Source organism: Sarcophilus harrisii, chromosome 3 (assembly GCF_902635505.1).
Source record: "Sarcophilus harrisii chromosome 3, mSarHar1.11, whole genome shotgun sequence".
NCBI lineage: Eukaryota > Metazoa > Chordata > Mammalia > Dasyuromorphia > Dasyuridae > Sarcophilus > Sarcophilus harrisii.
The window spans coordinates 396,434,620-396,450,923 of record NC_045428.1 but is presented as its reverse complement, the minus strand read 5'-3'; positions in this window follow the sequence as shown (position 1 = coordinate 396,450,923).

The window sequence follows — 16,304 nt, the reverse complement described above, 5'->3', positions numbered from 1 at the left end:
ATTCAGTTCCAGCCTTCAAAGAGCTTACAACTTAATGAAGGGAGGTGGAAGTGGGGGCAGAAATGAAGAACCCAGTTACAAGGAAGAAGGCAATAAATACAAAAGAGAGAGAAACAGAGATACAGAGACATAGAGATAAAGACAGAGACTGCCCAAGGCATAAATAGACAGAGAAAGATGAGAGAGAGGAAACAGAGGGGAAGAGAGAAAGAGAGAGAGAGAGAGAGAGAGAGAGAGAGAGAGAGAGAGAGAGAGAGAGAGAGAGAGAGAGAGAGAGAGAGAGAGGAATATAAGAGAATGATCATTATAACACTAAAATAACTCCTGAAAGGTCATATGGTCAAGTCTTATATAAAGGTAGTTCAGCAATTAAAATACCAAGGATGGGGGGCTATTTATACTAATTTCCCCTCTTCAGAGATGGGAATGCCTTAGTATTAGTTATTCATACACTTTTATTGTTTCTAAATTTTTCCTCAAATTGAATATTCTCTCATTGCATTAAGATAAAAAAAATCCATCTTCCATTTGAAGAAAAACAGGAGCCAAAACCCTCTGTCTGTTCATCTGCTAATATTCAAAGGATGGGAGAGGGGCTGGGATCTACTGAATAGAGTCATTTCTAGTTCTATAAAATAGAGTGGTTTTCAAGTTGTGCATTGTAATCCCGTGAGCTTCTGCAATCCTTAGGAGCCTTGTCACCATTATAGATAGAGGGATATTTTAGTATTGAAACACAAATCTCATCTTTGGAAAGTGATCTTAACTGCACTCCCTAAAGATTTCTGGAAAAAAATTCAGGTTAACAGTATATTCATACTTCAAAAGTCCAGGACTAAGTCCATCCATCATATATTTGACTGAGACAAAGCAGTCACAATTATCTCCTTTTGGTTGATTACCTCTTATTTGCTCATTAAATGCCTAGAGCATGAGCTCCTTTGGGAAGTAGTGAGTCCCCCCTCATGGAAAATCTTTAAGCAAAAATTGGATGGCTACTTCTCCAATGTGTTGTAGGGGCTTCTTTTTCAATTATGAACTGGACCAGAATGACTTTGGGCAAATCACTGAGACAGAGAAGCCAAGCTTTCTCATCTGTAAAAGGAGATGGTTATGTTAGATGGACCAAAAGAAGACATAACTATGAGCCTATAAACTCAGATTCTGGGATTTTTCATTAAAAACAATCCTAAGATCACAGTGACTCCTGCTGAAGAAGACAGATGTTAGAAAGACTTCTTACTGTTACCCAGAGAGCAGATTAAGCACATTAATGATAATAAATCATTTTATTTATAACTACTTATTGAAGCTTTGGGGATACTTCATGTACCACTAAAAATACAAGACATTTATCTCTTTAAAAATGTGAATGTGAGAACAAAGAGTTTTCTAAAAGCATGGAACCATTAAACAGAATGTCAACTGGCAAATAAAACATGATTCCCTAATGCACTTGTACAATTTTGTAACTTTTTTTTAGTTGTTTCCTTTTCTTGGTTTAAAATTAAGGCATCTGTGCTGAGACAGAGATCCTGAGGGAGAACTCACACCCGCTAAGTAATCTCACATGTTGTTTCTGGGTCTACAGCATGATGTCACAAATCCCCAAATCATAATTCACATTGTTCCTCCTTCCTTAGAACATCCTGAAACTTACAATTTACATTTTTCAGACCCTCCTCTTGCAGGCACCCACCAGCCTCTTTCCCTTCACTAAACAGCTACACACACTACAAAAGTACACGCCAACACTTAATCAACAAAAGAAAGTTACCCTTGATATCCTGTTTGCAGGAAAAACGAAAATGTCCCTTTAGATTTCAAGTAATGGACTCATAAATGGACAGATTGAAGCTGATACTGACAATGTGCATTCTGATACATGGACATATCAAATATCTCTAGGAAATAACTGAGATAACTTATGTTAATACAAGTCAGAATTGGGTTTTAAAGTACTATAAATACACATGTTATACAGAAACAGATGAGATTAGGGTCTGCTGCAAGGTTCAGCTGTTTATAGTTAAGATGGAACCCCAGGTGGAAGTCATGACTTGTAGTTCCCATATAAAGAAAAATGTACAAAAAGAACTATCCCCAAAGTGGAATAGCCTCAGGTGTCAGGTGTTAAAGGTTGGACAACCACACTGGGGATATCATAGAAAGCATTCCTGTTTGGGTATAGTTTGGACAATGAGGCTTAGCCTGGCTAAAGAATGACATTTTTTTTTTTTTTTTTTTGGTACTAGGAGCCAGGGGAAAAAAGAAAAACAACTTATTTTGTCCTTGGATCAGAGTGGCTACACCTGTGAGAAATTGTAATTTTACAATATATTGCCTTTTCATCTGCAAATGAAAGGTTGTATTCCATGGTGATTAGTGGTGGATTTTTTTGGGGGGGGGGGAGAGAAGTGGGGAATAAATTGAGCATGGAACCTTAAGTGAAGGTTTGCCTTTTTTCAGTATTTTAAAGGGCATTGGCTTGCTGAGGTTTAGTTTACTTGAGTTGAGTGAACAGTTTGCTCCCAGGATTTACATGAGTCACCCTCACTTATTACAGCATTCAGGGGGGAAAAAAAGGCAAAGGTCTATTTTCACAGCATTGCCCTCTACTGTCCTACCAGGTTCACTGCTCATTCACAGACATGGAAGGGGTGATGGAGAAAACATTGTACATACAAAGTCAGACAGGACCTTAGATGTCTTCTAGTTCAACCCTCTCATTTTATAGATGAGGAAACAAATCTAAAGGTATGAAATGATTTTTACCTGAGGTCACCTGGGTAATAAATAAGAGAACCAAGAATTGAATACAGGTCTAGTGACCCCAGAATCAATGGAAAAGTTCAGTGCCCTTTCCACTAAATCTGTCACTGTCTCTTGGCTCATGATTTTGCCCACTACTCTTCTCCCCCTAAAAAGGGCCCAATAAACTGGATACACATCAACCCCTGCTTATGAAAAATTCCCTTAAGTGGACATTGGCATAGGAACACAGCTCCCAGAAGCCATCTTTCCCCTGTACAATTGGAAAACAATAGTGGTGACTACTTTTATGTCATGGGAATCCAGGAACAGAAACTGAATTTCCCGATTAGTTGCAGATGCCTTTCTGCCCTCTCTAGCTGGATGTGTTTTAGTTTTAAGAGAACATTTTCAGACCATTAATCCCCAATACGGTTTGATGCCTTTGGGCTGTGAGGCTTGAAATTATGGAGAAGCCTGAATAAATGTTTAAAAAAGAAAATGAAGACTATAAAGTTAACTTTTTCCCCTTCTTTTGCAGAAAGTTTGTGTGTGCATTTAATGTTGCTTTCAGCAATGTTCTAGCTCAAAATTTCTGCAGCTGTTGAAGCCTCCAAAGACTGTGCATTCTGGCCTATTGAACATGTTTGACCCGTCAAGAGAGGGTGGGAGTGGGGGATGGGGAATGGGGAAGGAGGAAAATGACCCCTTTCTGCTCTCATTTAGAGTTTTAAAATAGTCCCAAATGACAAGCTTGCATTATAAACTATAACAACTCTTTTGATGAATGAATAATATTTTCTTATGTGCTCCCAAAAACATCTTCACAGCCTGTTTTTTATGATTTAATGGGTGAGGAATAAACACTTTAAAAGTCCCTAGCCAAACATTTTTAGGAATTGACAAAATAGAACTTTTACTACATGGCTCTGGGTAACCTTAAGCCGGCCAAAACTCACTCAGAAATGATTAATGAAGGAAAAGTTTTGTTGGCTCAATCACTGATTTAGGGCTAGCAGGACCTTAGAGGCCATCTGATCTAATCTTCTCATTTTATAGGTGAGGAAATTAAGATCCTGAGAGAGGAAGGAACTTCTCCATGGTCACATCATTGGTGACAGAGCCCAAGATTTCAACCTAGGTCCTCTGACTTTTTTTTTGACCAGTCAATTGAAATTAAGTGACTTGCCTAGAGTCACACAGTATGTGTGACAAGTGTATAAGTATTTAAGGACAGACTTGAACTCAGATCCTCCTGACTTTAGGGCCAGTTGTTTCATCCACTGTTGCTCTTAAGTACAACTCTTTTCTCACTGTACCATGCTTCCCATAATCAATCCATCAGATCCCCCCTAAATTCCAACTTGTTTTCAAAATTTGCTTTCACAAGAATTTCTGGCTGATATTCTCATTATTATTTTTCATGGAAGCTAAAACCAAGAAATATTTAAAAAGACTATCTCAACATTAAACATAGAGATAGTCATGTAGTAGTTATGAATACCATTCAAGTTCTTAAGTTATTCCATAATGAAACCATCTTAATTTGGAATTTATCATAATGTGGACAAGTATTGGGCTAACATTTGATTTTGTATATAATATATGACGAAAGGGTTTGTCAAGCAAATGAATAGGACAAATGCTTAACATGTCTGAGAGACCAGATTGTTTTGAGACTGGAGGCTTACCCCAGAAATTGTATATTTACCATTATAACTCAATTAAGCAACTATTACATGCCTCCTGTGTACGTTTCAAATCATTCTTATCAATTCATTGAAGAATTATCTGTTTGGCAATACACCTTTAGAAGTTTAAATTACAGTATTATTTATTTCAATAATATATTGAATTAAAAAATATTTATTCATTGGCCTTTTAAAATTAAGGTCAAATTTCAGGTGGGGCATGTAATTATAGCTAATAGCCAACATTTATATGGCACTATGCTAAAAGTTTTCCATTTATTATCTCATTTGATCCTCACAATAACCCAGGGTGATGGTAAATGCTATTATTATCTTCATTTTACAAATGAGCAAACTGAGGCAGGGAAAGTTAAGTGACTGGATGGCACACAGTATCTGAGGCCAGATAGCCTTCACCAGGAGGCTATCCACTGTGCCACCTAGATGCTCACTCAATAACAGTATATGATGAAGCCCTATATGATGAAGCCCTATCAATGACTTTGGTTAGGAAAGACTTTTTTTTTTAAAAAATAGTATTTATGACATGAGGAAAGATATGTTGTCGAGTCACAATTTCTTTGGGTTTCAGTTTTCTTATTGGCAAAATGAGGGGTAGGACTAGATTCAATAACCTCAAAGGTCTCTTCTAGTTTAAAATCAATGATCTCTCAAGCCCATAAATACCCTGTTTGTTTGTTTGTTACCTTTTCTTAGAAGGTTTGTTTTATTCTTCTTAGTAAATCTGTCTTGAGTAGGACACAGAAATAAATTCCCTTATGGAAAATAAATATTCTCACTTTAAGCAGATGACTTTCTTGACTTGATCATTTTCTGCCATGAGGGAAGAAGGAAATATGCACTTAACTTTTTAAAGCACCTATCACTCCCACAAGTAAATCTATTAGTTATAATTCAAGCTGGAATGACATTTAACTAAACCAGCAACATTTTAATTGTAAAAATGTTATTTCTAAGTGGCAGTCAATGGGAGCATGTTTTTAGATCTGTCTTATGTAAATGAATCTTCTAAGAATAATCTTGAATCATTTACCCAATAAAAAACAAATAATTATTTATTTGAATTTTCCTTGGTTTGGTTAGAGGCCAGTGTGCTGGCAAAGGAGACAAAATCTCTTGATAATACAAGCTTTTAAAAGGAAGGCCAAGAAATTGATTATGCCATTATTGCTACAGAAATAAACAGGAAATAATAAAATGATGTGGCTGGTACATAAGAGTGGGTTTCTGTATCTATATAAATCTTGCTGTTTTAGCAAATGCTTCTGGCCAAAACCAACCCAAGTGACTGGGGACATATTACACTGCCATGTAAGATTATTTAGAGTGACTTGAGAGTTGTGTTCAAAGACCATTCCATTTTTAAAAGAATTGATAAGGCAAAAACAAATGCTCAATTTTCCTCAAGGTTCAGAAAAGGGTAAGGTCACACAGAAGTACATCCAGGTGTCTTCTCAGCAGAAATTAATATGGAATTGATATAAAGAGTGGACATTTTGAGGATAGGTTTTCAAATATGCATATCATATTCCTGTGCTCTATATTAAACTCAGTTTTCTCATACTGGGAAGAATTTTCTGTACTGGGGTCCAAACACACTGAAATTTTGTTATCAGGTGCCTCAGTAATGTATAATCATCAATGAATCTAACAAGGATGCATTTTATAAGAAAATCAATAAGAGAAACTGATTATGTTGTTGACTGGAGCCAGCATCCAGGAATGAAAAATAGAAAGTAAAATATCACTTGCATCGGACTGGATCTGAGTATAATGCACTGGGGTCTTCTCTAAGACATTATTAGGTAGCTGGCAAAATCACATGCAGCAATGGGATAAAAATACTTTAGACCTTTTTAAATGTCAAAAACAACCTTAAAACCACTATTTCATCCCTAATTTACTGTTTGAATAAAGTGCAGTTTTCTTTCCCACCAAAATGTATATATATTTAGGTTAGAATTTATTTGCTGGCCACCACTCAAAGATACTCAAAGTAAGTGGGTAAAAAAAAACCTCATGTTTAAATGGAGAAGCATTTTAGATTCCCAGGATTATTTTTAAAAAATATTAACAAAAGCTCCTATCATATTGACATCTGGAAAGAATGGGAAATCTGTTCCCTTCTCTCCTCCCACCCCCATCCCAATATCTCTGAGGAGTGAAGATCTTTCATTTATTTGTCCTCTTGACTGTGTTGGCTCTGGATACTCTCAAGAATGAAGATGCATTAGGGAATATACTAAAGATATAATGCTGCCTCATGATCTGCAGAGAGGAATGGAAAATATTTATGATTTCAAACTGTACTGTGTTTAGTTAGAATGATCTTGTCAATCCTGTTTTAATGTTATGATGACAGTTTCCTAACCAAGTTCTATTCCTTTATAAAACTTAGTACTTAAGATCAGATATTTTGCTGGATAGAAAATTTAGTGTTTTTTTTTTAAGTTTTATTATTCAAGTAATGTGAAAAATGTATTTACTATTTTTTTTAAAGAAAATTCTACTGATGCTTTTTTTTCTTTAATAATACAATCCTCAATTTCCAACTGTAATGACCGGTTGCAGGTAATCCATGTATTTAGGGGCAACTTAGTGACCCCTTAGTGGATAGACAGTGAGACCTGGAATCAGGAAGACTTATCTTCCTGAGTTCAAATTCAGCTTCAGACATGTCCTAGCTGTGTGACCATTTAACCCTGTTTGCCTCAGTTTCCTTGCCATTTGCAGGAAATGGCAAACCACTCCAGAATCTCTGCCTAAGAAAACCCCAAATAGGGTCATGAAAAGTCAGATATGAAGGAACAACACATAACAAATCCACATATTTATCTTGATATTACTACTGTTCTAATAATTCCTTCTTTGTTTCCTCTTTTAGCCTATTTCCCTCCTTCTTTTTTTCTCTGATCCAAAACAAATATTCATGTTTCTTGAGACTGTTGATCCTATGATCTTTAAAGATCTACTCTTTTCCCCTTAGAAAAGTCATTCATTCGATTTCACATTTCATTTCTATACTAATGACTTCCAAATTAGTGTTCTTAGTACTGTTTTTTAATCCAAATTCTAATCCAATATCTCTAGTTTTCTGAATGGAAATGTCCATTTGGCACCTGTCACTTCAAATTCAATAGTTTTAAGGCAAACTCATTATCATTTCTTTTGTAAACCACTGCCCCCATCTAATTTTGGAATCTCTTGAATGCTCCACAAATTTTCCAGGCTTAGTGCCTTCTTTATACCACAACTTTCCATATGTAGGCAGAGCTTACATTCTATCAATGTTTCCTTTAAAATGTCTTTAATCATAATCTCTTCCTTTCCATTCCTATCAATTACCCCTAATTCAGGCCCCCCATGACTGAATTAGTTGGATAGCTGGGCTACTTAGGCTATTTTGTCTAACCCTCTAGATTAATCTTCCCTCCAGTTAGGAAGACATCCTCTTGAGTTCAAATCTGGTCTCAGATACTTACCAGCTATGTGACCCTGAGCAAGTCACTTATCCCTGTTTGACCTGGTTTTTTATCTGTAAAATGAGCTGGAAAAGGAAAAAGAAATGGCAGATCACTTCAGTGTCTTTGCCAAGAAAACCCCAAATAGGATCACAAAAAGTCAGATAGGACTGAATAATAACAACAATTTGATCTTCACCTTTTCCAGTAAGTACTTAACTGGTAAAGTTCTTAGAGTTTGTACAACATGATTTAGTGCTTAATTATATAGTGTCACATTATTTGTTGTGGTTTACTGTGCACCTCTTGGCTCCTCAGTTAAGTTAGAAACTCTTGAAAGGCAATGACCGTGCCTTCTATTTCTTGTGTGGTCCTGGGCATGGAGCAGACGTGCAGTGAACCCTTGTTTTTATTGGCAAGACAACAAATTTTTAAGGTGTTTCCATCATAGGAAAATAAAAAATAATGTTTCCACTCAACATAAAATAGATTTAAAAGAGTTTTGTTTGTTTTTGCAGTGGATACTGGGCAAATGGGGCAATTTCCCTATAATGAAATAGGTATATGATGAATAATAACTGTCATTTATATAGTGCCTCAAGTTTGCAAAACACTTTTCATGCATTATCTCACCTGTACTTCACAACAACCCTGAGAGGCAGGTAGGCAAGTATTATGAGTATAATAAGTCCCATTCTACAGGTGAGAACTGTGTTTCAGAGAAAAGGGCCTCATTTTCTGCTGACTCTAGTTCTGATGTGCTTCTCCATCACACTGCCTTTCATATTATCTGGTTCAAATGTTCTAAAGTGTCCTCATAAGATAAAGCATTCTTTAGAAGTACAATTTTAATACAATGAATTACTACTACTACTAGTAGTTAATATTTATATAGCTCTTACTAAGTATAGACACTATGCTAAGTGTTTTACAATTATTATCTCATTTGATATTATCTCCACTTTATAGATGAAGAAACTGAGGTAAACAGAGGTCAAGTGACTTTCCTGGGTCACTAGGAAATTTAATTCAGCCCTTCCTGATTCCAGTAGTCTATCCACTCCATCAGCTCGATGCTCTTATTATTATTGTTCTTAGATTCCCATCCAAATCTGTAATGTCTGATTTAATCTTATGCTTTAAGACTGTAAATGGAAGAATAGGCATGGATCTCCATTGGTAATGGGGGTTCTCTCGTTAAGATTTCTTTACACTAATAAAATTACAAGTCCAAATCTCCCTCCCAAAACAACCACAGATTTCTGGACTTGAACAAAGTCACATATTTTAGCACAGTATTACCAGAACTTCCTATCAAGTAGCAACTTTCATTGCTTTGGAGAGAACCAACATTTGTAGACCTCAGTGTTTTCCTTGAATTCACTGGACCAGCACCCTAATCAAAGCTCCATCTTAAGAAAGCAAGTATGCTCTTCATAGCCTCTTGGGGATTTGGGGGATTTCCACTCTTTTTCTATTATGAATAATTGTATTATTATTTTAAAGAGTTACTGACAATTTCTATAGTCATTCTGAAATACTTAGCTTTTCTGAATATTCAAGCATCCAACCCTTGATAGGGAAGGTTGCCTGTGAACTGCTTGACTTTTATGGCACCTCTGCCTTACTGATTTATGGAGCTACTCTGCTGTCAGTTCAGCAGGGAATCACTTGCCAGATACTCAAGCAGAAATATGGTGCTTGGTGGTGATAAACATTCAGGGAAGAGGGCATGAAATGTGACTGGTGAAGGAACTGAAAAAGAAAATAATATTTTATTCACTGCTATACACTGAGCCTTCATTGTCTTGAGATAGTTGGTGCCCTTTCTGGGCTGGTACATTCAAAAGTGCTTAACCCAGGAATATCAAGCTCAGATCCAACACCTAATTTTCAATATGAATCTACTTCAGGAGTTTTGATGGAGGCCAAATGACCCTAGGATCTAAATTAAGATGTATTTATATACTCAAAGGGTTGAAGAAAGGAAAAGTTTGAATTAAATTAAACAATGCAATAGCTTGTTTAAAAAAATATTTGCTTGATTCAATCACCATCCTTCCTCTTCCCTTCCCTCAAACCTCCCCAATTGGTTTCTATGCATGCAAACACACTCTGAATCAGTAGTTTGGGTGAGATTTGAAATCCAGGATCTTTTCAATTCCTGTACATAACACTGCAGCTAATAGCATCAGAAACCTTCTTAGGAGACTCAGCCCAAGCAGGCATGTTAGTTAAATCTATGTTTAATTCTTTTTTTTTTTTTCAAGGCAATTGGAATTAAGTGACTTGCTCGGGTCACACAACTAATAAGTATTAAGTATATAATTTGAACTCAGGTTCTCCTGTCTCCAGGGCTGGTATTCTACACACTGTGCCATCTAGCTATCCCATTTAATTCTTTTTTTATGAATTCTTCTCCCATTTCTAACCTCTAGAACCAGAAGAGACTTCAGAAGTCATTTAATTGAACACATTTGTTTTATTGATGAGTAAATTGACATCACAATTATATGGAGGCAGCTTGTCCTAACTCTGCAGAGCTGATTCCTAAATTTTCAGTGTGAGCATTTCTATCTTGGAAATTGGCAAATGGTACAAATTAGGGCTATCTTATCATTGTGTTAATTGCTTAAGAAAGAGACAGACAAAATGTCACTAATGCAAATTAAGCTTTTAAGATATTTTTTTCTCTTCCAAAGAGCTGGTTGTTAAATATTTACTAGCACACCCTTAAAACTCAGGCTCATGAGGGATAGACTGATTTGCCTCAAGTATTATATATATAATACATATCTGAAGTAGAATTTGAACTCATGTCCTTTAGCTTCAAAATCTATATTCTACATTCGGTGACACCCAAAGTATAGAATATTCTCCCTTAAAAAAATCCTTCTTTTCCTTCTTTTGCCCCTTTAAAAATATTTTGAAAATTAGAGAGTGCATAAGAGATTTTCTTCTTTATAGAATTCTGGAATGAGAAGTTTGAGATGGATGGAGATAAGAATGGAGAGAGATTTTTAAATATTTATAATTCTTGTGGAATATATTTTAAATTCCTTTCAATAATATTCCATTTCTAGGTAGAAAGCTTTTTTATACTTTCCTTCCAACTCTGAGATGGGTAACCACATTATTATAACTTTTTTTTTCCCAGCAGACAAGGAAATGCATTTTTAAAGAGACTCACCCTGGATCACATAGCTAATTGGAAGAACTGGAATTGTGTGCATATGTCATAAGACATATATACATATTTACATAGACACAACACACACACACACATACACACACATATCAGTGATTCTCAAGTTTTTGCACATGGAATAGTGTTATTTTTTATGGGGAATTGTGGCATACTATAGAAGAGTTGAGAAACTTACTTTTGCTCATCAATGGGAAACTTGCAATATGTTGACTTGTGCTGTTGTATACACTCTTTTGAGAACCATGACTACTGGGACATGCTGGGAGATGGTTATTCTCAGCCTTTCTAGAGAAAATATATGTATAACACAAATTTAAATTTAACCTGTATTATTAACATTCCTCCTATTACTTTCTTAGATCTAGTTACTAAAAAAACTAATAAATCAAGCCAGGATTTATAGATTTGCTGATTTCTAAGGTAAAAATTTAGCATTCAGCTGTCATGAGCTAGTATAAGCTAGCTTCAGCATGCTACCAGTTATAGTTAAAGTCCACCCTCAGTTTATCTCAGGATATCCATTTAACATTTACTTATGTATGCGTTTGTATTCTCTAGGCATCTAGTAAGCTCTTTGAGGGTAAGAATTTTAATTTTTTTTATCCTCAGTGCTTGACACTTAGTTGAGCATTTATTAAATGTTTGCTGAATTGAATTGAGCATGATTGGTCAGCTGATTGTGCCTGTTATTTAATAGCTACACATTCTAAAAATCAGTATTTGAATTAAGGAAATGAAGCCTAGGTTTCAAGAAAGATTTTGTAAAATCTCCTTCATACCATCCTAGGATTAGTGGTCTGAGTGGCTAACTTAACAATGAACAAATTCTCATCTTTGCTCAGTTTTACCTTTCCTTCCCAATGCTGGGCCTATACAAAGGGGTAAGTAGGCAAAGTATATCTTTGAACCCCCAGAATATTTACCCATTTTTCACCACAATTCATCCCAGGTTTCTGCTGTAAGTCTCTAGTGCCCTCATATATTTTTTCCCTGGCTATTCAGGGAATACCTGTTTCTCCATTTAAACTTGATTTTCTTGTGATGGGTTTTATCCATACCCATCTCTCATCCCACCAATAAGATTTACATCCTCTTGCTTTAATTTTCACCAGGCTTTGTTGGTAATTGGATTGTCGTTCTCACTAATTAATGATAAGGTATAAATGACTAATAATGGCAACATGTTATTCTCAGAAGAGCCTAATTTTAAAAGAAGAGTCCCAGCAATGTAGTTCTTTAATTCAATAGAATGGATCTTTAAAAGATGGGAATTTCAGGTCCTAAGACAGATGGTATTCTTCACCTTACAATATGTGAACAACTATCTACTTCTACTTATGTATAAAGCTAGTCTTACTGATACTTACTTTTGTTCCATGCTCATGGCATGTCTTTCCATATTTCTAATTTGTTTGGTTTTTTCCTTTGCATGTTCACAGTCCTGGCCCCGGATTATATCTTTATACTGCTGTTAGCTATTTATTCTGGTTAATGTTGGAGACTAGCCAAGTAATCTCAAGGATAACTAGTTTAGTCATGATATATCCACAATTTAAGTATCCAATTTCATAGCATTTAAACTAACTATTTACGAGTCAAAATATTACCTGAAAGTCCAGGCTTTGTCTGTATCAAATGACATTACATATAGCCCAGAATTATCTTTCATGTTTTAAATTTACTGTTAAGGTAATAATAACTCCTCCTCCTAGGAAAGGAATTTCTAGCATGGGGTCTATGAACTTTTTTTTAATTGATAAATTATATTTCAAAATGATTGGTTTCCTTTGTAATCTTAGAAATTATATTTTATACATTTAAAAATATTATTCTGAGAAGGTAGACAACAAATATTGTTAAGTCATTTTGCAGTTATGTTTGACTCACTGTGACCTCATTTAGGGTTTTCTTGGTCAAAGAAAGATGATGATGGATAGTGTTTTGCCATTTTCTTCTCCAGCTCATTTTACAGATGAGAAATTGAGAAAACCAGGGTTAAGTGATTTGAATTCATGAAGAAGAGTCTTTCTGGTTCTAAGCACAGTGTTCTATCCATTGAACCACTTAGCTGCTCAACAGATATTTATTAAATGTTTATTTATTCCAGTTACTGTATTAAGCAGTGGGGATACAAATACAAGGATCTTACATTGCAGTGGGGAGAAGACAATATATAAAAAAAGATGAAAAAGGGGTGAGAATTGAAGATACATGATAGCAAAGTCCAGAAGAGAAAGGGACACAATAGGGAGAAAAATGAAGTATGACCATCCTGGACCTGACTGCAAACTGGAGGGGCCATGGGAGAAGAGGACTAGTATACTGGAAGAAAGTTCCCAGAAGAGTTCCACAAGCAGTGGGAGAAGTTCCAGAGTTAATGAGAGGGGCTCTATAAGTATCACCAGATTGACAAATGAGTCAATTACACAAAACCAGTTAAGAACCTCAGCTCTAGGAGAACTGGATCAACTAAACATTTTTATTTTCTATCCAATTAACCTGATATGTATATGCATATATATATACATACATATCCATATGTATATATACACATATGAGTATGTATAGGTGAGTGTTCACACATACAGATATGCTCTAAATTGGTATCCTATAGATTTTAAGTGTTTTATAAGAACTTAATTATGGCTGTGGTGGCTTAGGAAAAGCCCATCAGGATTGCTAGTTAACCATGGACAATCTAGTTAACATCTTGGCTTCAATTTTCTTATCTCTAAAATAAAAAGGATTAGGCTAGTAATTTCTAAGGTCCCTTCAAGTTCTAAACTCTACAAATCATTCTTAAGCATCTATTTAAAAAAAGACTGAAATAAAATAACTCCTGCAATCAAAGACCTCACAATCTTTTGGGGGCAAGGGATGTGTGGATGTACATGTGACTAACTATGTACACAGGTAAGTAACTATGAAAGACTATACAGTAAATATCAAATAATTTCCAGAGAGAGGGATGCAACTAGTAACTAGTAACTGGTATTAGAAGGGAAGGAGATCAGTATAAGACTTGTAGGAAGTAGCACTTGAAATGAGCCTTTAAAGAAGGAAGAAGAGGTTCTTAGAGGTAGGAGAAATAATGCTACTCAGGTAGAATGAAGGTGAAAGACATGGTAATTTAGGAGGTTGATGAACTAGGAGGACAGCGTTTGACAGAATATTAGCATGTATGTTGAGATCTCCAACTATGAGGGCAAGAAAGGAAGGAGAATGCAAGGGTACAAATAGGTACCCTTCATAATTACTACTGGGATCTGGCCAGGGAAATGTGTCAAAGGAGGAGAGTTGATAGTGGAAAGTATGAAAATGTCAAAAAGGAGTAATTCATGCTTCTTTCCTTTTTTTCCCCTTCCTTCAGTCATTCCTCCCTCTCTTCTTCCCTCTTTTCCTTTTTTTCCCTTATCTATTGACTCTCATCCTTGCCATTTCTTCATGCTTAAGTGGACTCTCAGGTTATGATTTTCACTCTGGCTTCATTTTCCTCCCTTCCCAAACTTGAGGTTTTGGTTAACAAGTCCCACCAGTATTCTACCTCGATAGCACACAGATATAATCATATCCTTGCTCCCACCATCATCCAGAAGTTTTCTTCATTATTAAGAATCTACAATATATCAGGCATTTAAAAATTATCTCTACTGATACAACAACTCTGTTGTTATAGGCATTACACAGTTAAGCAAATTGAGATAGACAGAGACTAAGTGATTTGAATTCAGGTCTTCCAGACTTGGAAGTTCAGCACTCTGTCCACTGTGCTATTAGCTGCTTAGGAGGAGTAAAGTGCTCAATATTCCCTACTCAAATGGGTGAGTGATCTCATCAATTTTGTGGATTTCTGTCGATGCAGATTGAAACCCTTTCACACTCATTCATTTTGTGAAGTTCTCATCTATGTCCTCCCAAAAGTTTATATAAGAGATTTACTCAAAATTCTGGAGGCATTCCTTGATTGCTCCCAACATCTAGAGTACCAATGGGGTACTTTGGCCATCCACTTGACATCAGGAATATGGTCGGAGGAATTTTATTTTATTTTTTCTTGATCAGGGATTAAGAAAAGTTCTGGATGATGGTGAGAGCAAGGATATGACTATATCTATGTATCACTGAGGGAGAATGAAGGTGAAAGACCTGGGGGTTTAGGAAGTTGATGAACTGGGAGGACAGAGTGTTTGACAAAACATTGGCATGTATGTTGAGATCTTCAAGTATGAGGGCAGAGTTGGGTAGAGTTCAAGACTCTGGACAGGTACTGAACTTGTCAAGAAAGAAAGGAGAATGCAAGGGTATAAATAGGTAATTACCCCTGGGGTCTGGCTAGAGAAAAATGTTTGGGTAGAACAGACCTCAAAAGAGGAGAGGTCATAGTGGTAGTTGGAAGGTCTGAAAATATCAAGAAGGAGTAAGGAATATGTAGTCTCATGTATTGGGGGCTTGAGAAAAAAGAAACCTCATACTGGAGAAGATGGCCAGGATGTAGCATTTTCTGAGAATAGCCAAGACTCAATGACTTACAAAGATGAAAGGAGAACAAAAGAATAGCGTAGGATAAATCTTACTAACAATAGAATGAGGGATCCAGGAGCAGTACCATACAATGGAAAGAGTACTGGATTTGGAGTCAGAGATCCTGGATTCAATCTTGCCTCTGACACTACCTATATTATCTATAAGTCAGTTAATACCCTAAATCTTAGTTTCTTTATGTGCAAAAGAAGAAAGTTGGACTAAAACACCTTTGAGGTTCCTTTAAATTAAAAAACTGTGGGTATAAGTGTGATCTGGGTTCAAATCCTGACTCTGAGATTTACTGTGTGACCTTGAGCAAATCTTAGCCTCTCCACTACCCCTACTCCACCATTTGTGAAAGAAGGGGATTGGACTCAATGGCTTTCTAAGAATCTATTCAGCTCTAATATAATTCTGTTATTTGAATAATAAAGGAGAGAGCACAATTGGAGGGGGATTTGGAAAAGATGTAGTTTTATTGGGTTAGGACAAGAGAACAGGAAATTGTAGCAGAGGAGAAGGATGGTTTTTACTTAGGCAGCTAAGCTGAATCACCAGAATTAGTGAAAGAAAAAATAGGAGTTTATTATCGATACAAATAAAGATGGGAAGACTAATCAATGTATTTCCTCCACTTTCCTCCAGTCT